We start from the raw sequence: 7,959 nt of genomic DNA on the forward strand, positions 1-7,959 counted from the left end.
TTCATTCAAAATACATAAATAATTCAACTTTTTCTTTTATTTTTATTTTTTTATTTTTTTCATTTCATTTTCTTTTCTTTCTGTTTGCTTTCCAACATCCAAATAAAGTGTTAACGGACGGGTGTTTTATTTACAAGAAAAGGGAATTTCATTCGGTAGAGGATATATAAATTGTTTAACAAGGCCAAATTTTAAAGATGATTTTGTTAAGTAACAAGTGTAGAAAAAAAAGAGTATATAAGATAAAAAAATTTATTAATTTATTATTTTAAGGACTTTTTGGTGATTGAGAATTTTTCACGTGGCCCGACCCAAAAGAGTTGATGTATCTTCCATCCACGTACAACTTGCATTGATAAGTGCAAGTTTGTTAATTCACGACTTCCTCTTGATATGACTAAATTTAAGACTTTTTTAAATAAATATTTTATGGGGAAAACTCTGCGTACAAGCGATTAGGGCTTGTAAGTATTACAAGCCAATTAAACTCTAATCCCCAAAATTTCGCTGTAAGTGCTACGTTCCTTACACGCGTTACATCCTTCTTCTTCTCCTTCTTTTTCGATCGTTCTTTTCTCCTCCTTTCTCACTGGTTTGTTCTTCGTCGTTGACGTTAGTTCTTCCACATACTGTTACGGCACATTTTCATTGCACCTTCTTCTTCTTCTTGCTGCACGTTCTTCTTCCTCTTCCTCTTCTTCTTCTTCTTTTCTTTTGTTTCTTGCCTTCTCTTTCTCCTTCTTCATTTACGTGCTTTTCTCTCTGTTTTCTTTTTTCGTTATTCTCGATTTCTATTGTTTTTTGATATCAAGCTCTGAAATCATTTTTTAAGAAGAAGAAGTAGCAGAAGATGAGGAGGAGAAAGAGAAAGAGTTCTGAATTATGCATGATTTTGGGTGTATTTCTTAAATCCTTTGGGTGTATTTTCTGTAATCTTTTGGGTGTATTTCTATAATCGTTTGGATGAATTCCTGTAACTGTTTGGATATATTTCTGTAATCTCTTGGGTGTATTTTATGTAATCGTTTGGGTGTATTTCTGTAATCTCTTGGGTGTATTTTATGTAATCGATTGGGTGTATTTCTCTAATGCTTGCCATTTTTTCTGAAATGAAAAATACACCCATAGATATCAGTAAGATACACCCATAGATATGAGTCAGATACACCCATAGATATCAGTCAGATATCACTCAAATACACCCAAATGATTACAGAAATGCACCCAATGGATTACAGAAAATACACCCAAACGGTTACAAGAATTCACCCAAACGATTATAGGAATACACCTAAAGGGTTACAGAAAATACACCCAAAGGATTTAAAAAAATACACCCAAAATTCGTTGAAGTACATCTTATGCATAATTCAGAACTCTTTCTCTTTCTCCTCCTCATCTTCTGCTGCTTTTTCTTCTTCAAAAACGATTTTACCATGAAAAATTGAAAAAAAAAGAGAAAACAGAGAGAAAAGACGTAAATGAAGAAGAAGAAGAAGAGGAAAACGAGGAAGAAGAACGTGCAGAAACGAAATAAAAGGAGAAGAAGAAGAGTAAGAGGAAGAAGAACGTGCAGCAAGAAGAAGAAGAAGAATTTCAGAAACCATGAAAATCGAAAAAAAACGAAGAAGAGGAAGAGGAAGAGGAAGAGGAAGAGGAAGAGGAAGAGGAAGAGAAGAAGAAGAAGAAGAAGACGAAGAGGAACCGTTTGAGTGGGGCGCGTGTAGTTACGCTCCATTCAAAATGAGTTAATGCGCGTGTTAATGAAGTTTGGGCTGATAACTTGTAAAACTTGTACGGCCTTTTTACTTGTATGTGTAGCAGGCCCCATATTTTATTTACTAATATAAAAAATTTAGACATAATTTATATTTTTGTATCTTATTTTTAATGAATAGTTTAATTTATTTGTGTATAAATATATATATATATATAGTTTAATTTATTTTTAATATGTATTTGTATTTTAACATAAATTTTATACTCGTGACTGATTTTGGTGGCTGATTTTAGCAGCTAATTTTAGTGGACAAATAACATTTTTAAAATGAGATATGAGTATTTATAAGTATAAAAATATAACTTTTATAAAAATATAATTTTTTAAGGTAATAAAAAATATTAATAATTTAATTTAGATCGATTTAAAAAATAAAAATAGATATATTTTATTACTATTTAGATCAACTTTAATTAATATATATCTCAACTAAAATTTAAATTTTAAATTAATAATTTTCTCACTATTGAGATAATAGTATGCCCAAAATCCAATCTATTATGATTGGCTCTCGTGCAAGTGGGAGATTATTGGGAATAAATAGTATTATCACAATCTAATCAATCATGTGTCTAATAATTTGTTATTGTTATTATATTAAAATATTAATATAATAAGATCCTTAATTAAATTTAGAGATTTATCATTGTGATAGTGATCATAATATTGAGAGATAAATTTTTTATAATTTAATCTAAATTATTCTTGGTCATAGGATTATTGAAAAGGACATTATAATCCTGAAAGATCAATATGTATATATAATGGTCTTCATTGGATGAAGATTAATATATCTCATTTATTAAATTATATATATAGATGGTGCATATAGAGATATAACCATTGAACTGACTCATTTGAAAATTCCTAATAGTTATAATTATCGCATATTTGTCAATAGGATATTCTTAAGATGAACATGGTAATAGAGTTTTCTTTGACTTGCGACTGTCATAGTAATTAACAATGTATTTATTATACTTTGATTCTGGACACCTAATACCCTAGAGTGCTAGTTGAATTGATATTGGGTATGATTTAAATACTTATAGAATTAATGATTAGTCAAATAAGGAATCTGTCAACTCTCTCGGTAAAGTGAGCTCTATAATTTAATAATTGAAATGAATAAAACCTTGGTTAAAGAGTTGAATGAATGAAGAAATGAGTTTCTTAAGTCATTCATAGTTCATTATAATAATATAACAAGTTAGAGTTTGATAATTAAACCATACTTTAAGGGTTAACCAAGAGTTAGAAAGATGGAAAGAATTATACTTTGTTCTTCTGAAGTTCTCAGTGAAAAAAAAAAAACCAAAACTCTAATACCATTGAAGGATTACCATGTGTTCATAACACGCAGCGGAAAAAAAGAAAATAATCCTAAACATCTATTTTGTGCTTAAATTTTATTCAAATAAACAATATATAGATCAGGTATAAATACATGTGTACGCTAGTAAAAATTACTTTCTCCTTCGATGGTACGAAGACGCTATGCATATCTATACCGAAACCAACCTTTGCTGTCAACTCCTTAACCAATGAACATCTGATCTAAATTGAGAAACAAGTTGCAACTCTTTGCATACCATAAAAATCTTCTCTAAAAATTAAACTCACATACGTTTATGCGTGTAGAGGTAAAGAATAAAACTTTTGTGTTTTATTCTCGTCTGTTTCGTCTACTCTTGACATACATATATATAGTATGAGATTTATTACTAATTTTAAATTTAAATCATATCTTATTATTTTTAAACTTGAATCTTTCAAATTTATGAATCATATCATAACTCAATTTGAAACAGAATTAGTTAGAATCTCATCCAAACTTATAATTCAAATTTAAAAATAGAATAACTAATTATTCTCAATTATCATACTATTATTATATTCTTGGTACTAGCAAAGAATACAATAATATTCCCTTTGAATTAATATAATTATTTATTTGACAAATAAAAATAATAATTAAATAATTCTACAGCAAAGATTAGAACACTCATTGTGTGTGACCCCATAGGTTCAATACTAAGCGGGTAGTAAATTAGTCATACTAAATTTACTAATCAAGGTTAGCGTCTAGCAACACTCCTTAACAATCTAATAATATGAATTAATCTATTTTTACTGAGAACCTCAGAAGAAGAACAAAGTATAATTTTTTCCATCTTTTCAACTCTTAGTTAACCGTTAGAATATAGTTTAATTGTCAAACTCTAATTTGTTACCATTATTATAAGACCAATTTTCTGGTGGCACAATTAATGGTACCTAGTAGTGGCCAAGTGTTGACTCGCCAATAGATGTGTGACACTTGGCTGAAAGATTATGAAGAGTAATTAGTGGTGAGAATGATAAGTAGCGGGTAACTCTTGGAATGTTACTGTAAGAGTAAAATAAAAAATTAAACACCAAATTGAACCTTACAGTGTGGGCTATGTACCAGGCCAACAAAAATATGAAAAACACAAGACTTACGGATAAAAATTAGTAAAAATCAGAAAAAAAGATCTTGAATTGTTTTGCTTTTTTTTTCTTTAGACGAAGATAGTAATTAATCAAATTTACAATAGACGACTTAAGAAAAAAAAATCCAATTTGCAAGAAATAAAAAAAAAATAAAAAAATGAGAAAAACACCATCCATGATACATCTTTTTTGCCTGAAACTCTTTCCTTTTTTTAATGGTTTTTTAGTGGATTTTTTTTTTGACAAAATTCTAATATTTCTATTAGTATTTATGAACACTAACATATCTTACAAATTAAGGTTATTCAATTTAAATGTTGTAATATTAATTTAAAATTATATAAAAATTGTAATTTCTAAAATTGTAAATTTTAATTATCCAATAATACATTTTTGAATAATTATCCAATAATATTTTTAAAATTTTTAATATTAAACATTTGAGTCTCCTAAATTTCAAAATACACAAAACAATCCATAATATTTAGATTTAGTTTGGTAAAACTTTTTGAAAAGGTGTTTGTTCTTTTTAAAAGTACAAGCTCCTCATTCTGTTTGGAAAATTAAAAAAATTCTATGCTTGTATTTGCAGCTTTTAAAAGAACGCGGTACCTTTTTAAAGTTGGCTTGTGCTTGTCAAATTTTAAAAGCGTAATATAACCTCGTATATTAACTAATTTTTAAATTTAATGCTTAAATTTATGTCTTTTAAAATATTTTAAATTTTAAAAACTATTTTACCAAACATAATTGTTATTACTTGTATTTATTAAAAGTCATTTTTAATTTGATTTACCAAATATAAATGGTATTCTTTTTAAAAGACTGTCTTTTAACTACCAATATCTTTTAAACTGCCACAAAGATATCTACCAATGTTTTAGGTTAAAAAAAAAAACCAGAAAAATAGAAAACTAGGAAATCCTGCTTTAAATATAACTACCAAAGTACCAATCCACTTGAAAAAAAAATAATTCAATTAATCAAGGTTTGGTTTTAACTTCATAACCAAACCTCATAAACTGAACATTATTGACTAAAATTTTATAAAGAGCATGAACACAAAGATAAATAAAACGAAGTATAATTTTCACAACCCTACACCACCAACAGCCCTTAATGACATTTTTCTGCTTGTTTTGATTTGATAACGGTCCACGCTAGTCACATGTGATGAGAATTATTCAAGGACAAATTGAAAGGCGCAGTCCAGTAGGCCACGACTCCAGCATGTTGTTTCATAATTCTTAGAAACCATCGCCACATGTTTCCACTATATGACGAGGATTATATGAGCAATCGATGAACCTACAAATTTCAAACATGTTGCTAACAACAAGACAGCAAGCAATACAAGACATGGAGCCATCCATTTTTTGAATGATCAAAGTAGCTAAATAATGCAAGTTCATAACATGAAATCTTCATCTGTAACAATTTCCTATTATAAATATCAATACAATAAAACACCCTAGCAGATCACAACAATACATCCATGAATTGAACACATTCAAGTTTCTCAACTCCCCAAAAGTTTCGATTGTTGCAATTTTTAAGTGCATTGCACATCAATTTGACAAGATTTTTTAATGTCACCTCATCCTCCAAAATAGTAGTTAACCAATTATTTTTTACCAATAAATAGCTGAATAAATTCAAGACAAAATATTCACCAACATGTAATGAGTTTACCATTCATTTAAACGATACTAAATGGAATTTTCACCTTCTACTAGAAAGAGAGAAAATGTTCCTACCAATAAAGTTTCCATCATTGAGAAAACTCGCAAGTTATTGACATCGCCAAACCTGACAATCCTAAAGCTGAAACTAATTAACCATTAAGAAATCCTGTTATCCGTGATAACTACTTTAAAACACCATGAAAAACATTCAAATCTCACGCTACAATACAAAACATTAATTCGCAGCACATGAAGCAGTAGCATAAGAATTTCATAAATGCCATTGTATCTAAAGTGAACTCCATTGTACCTAAAGTGGACTTTTACTACGCAATACAAATTTGGTACTCTTACTATTAATTTATGCCAACACCGCTACTTTGTTATTTCAGAACTTCAATATCTTTTACATAGCTTTCACAACGTAAAATGTCCACAAAAATTCAAGTATTTGCATTAACTATGCATTAGTTATTTCAGTTCTTTAACATCTCTTATATCTCCTACATAGCTTTCATAATGACAAAATATCCACAAGAGTCTAAGTAATTGCATCAACTAGGCATTAGAGAACCAAATATATGTCACGATTGAAGACGTTTGGCTCAATTACTATGGAAAGCAATTCATACAAATAATCTAGTTCCAAATTATCACATTTTGCGCCAACAAACTTTGCACTACAAGAAATTATTAGTAAGCATATAGTTATAGTTATTAACTAAATCAAACACAAATATTGGGTCAACTTATGGCACACGGTAAAAGGTGTCTTCTTTACACAAATATTCTGCAAAGATCTCTCAAAACATATTGATCGAAAATTATACCAGACAGAAGATTAATCCAACTGACACTAACAACTATATCTAAACACATCACCTTAGAAGTTTATCCATTGGCATACCATGCACATGTGCCCAAATTCTTTCGACACAAAATGCACAGAGCTAGAGACAGATGTAAGTAAAACACACATAATCGATAAAATCCTCTTACCCAATCACAAGTTACGTGCTCTGTCTTCGCCAGTCGCTGCTAGCCTGCCTCCGACATTTATCTTCTTCGACGACGAGTACTACCGAGGAAAAGCTCTCCAGCATCTTCCTGCAATCTCAACGGCGGTTCCCCATCGATTTTCCACTTTTCCTCTTCTCGCGACAGATCGTAGATAACGCGATGTGAATGCCATTGCTTGCAATAATGATCGATCTTCCCAAACCCAGATAACCCTAACTCATGTAATACCTCAGCATCCATGGATGATGTGATAACATTTATTTTCTCCTTATTCTTCTAACATAAAAAATTATTTCCCCTAAATTCCAGTTAAAAATGTTTAAACTAACTATTAGCTTTTTTACCATGTTTAACACACAGTAACTCAAAGTCAAAGCATTTTTAGAAAAGCCAAGTGTTCACTTCAATTGGCAACTTCCTTGTAGTCACCATAGCCATGCTAAAGTTATAGGTACCACAGAACGCACCTTATTATAATGAACTGTAAATGATTTAAAAAACTCATTTCTTCATTCATTCAACCCATTGGTCAAGATTTTATTCATCTCAGTCATTATAATCATAGAGCTTAAACTCTTTACCGAGAGTTGACAGATTCCTTATTGACTAATCATTAATTCTACAAGTATTTAAATCATACCCAATATCCATTCAACTAGCACCCTAGGGTATTAGGTGTCCAGAATCAAAGTATAATAAAAACATTGTTAATTACTATGATAGTCGCAGGTCAAAGGAAACTCTATTACCATATTCATCTTGAGAATATCCTATTGACAAATATGCGATAATTATAACCATTAGGAATTCTCAAATTGAGTCAGTTTAATGGTCATATTTCTTTACGCACCATCTATATATATAATTTAATAAATAAGATCTATTAATCTTCATCTAATAAAGACCATTATATATATATATTGATTTGTCCGAATTATTAATGTCTTTTTTAATAATCCTATGACCAAGAACAATTTAGATTAAATTATAAAAGATTTA

This window comes from Arachis duranensis, chromosome 3 (assembly GCF_000817695.3).
Source record: "Arachis duranensis cultivar V14167 chromosome 3, aradu.V14167.gnm2.J7QH, whole genome shotgun sequence".
NCBI lineage: Eukaryota > Viridiplantae > Streptophyta > Magnoliopsida > Fabales > Fabaceae > Arachis > Arachis duranensis.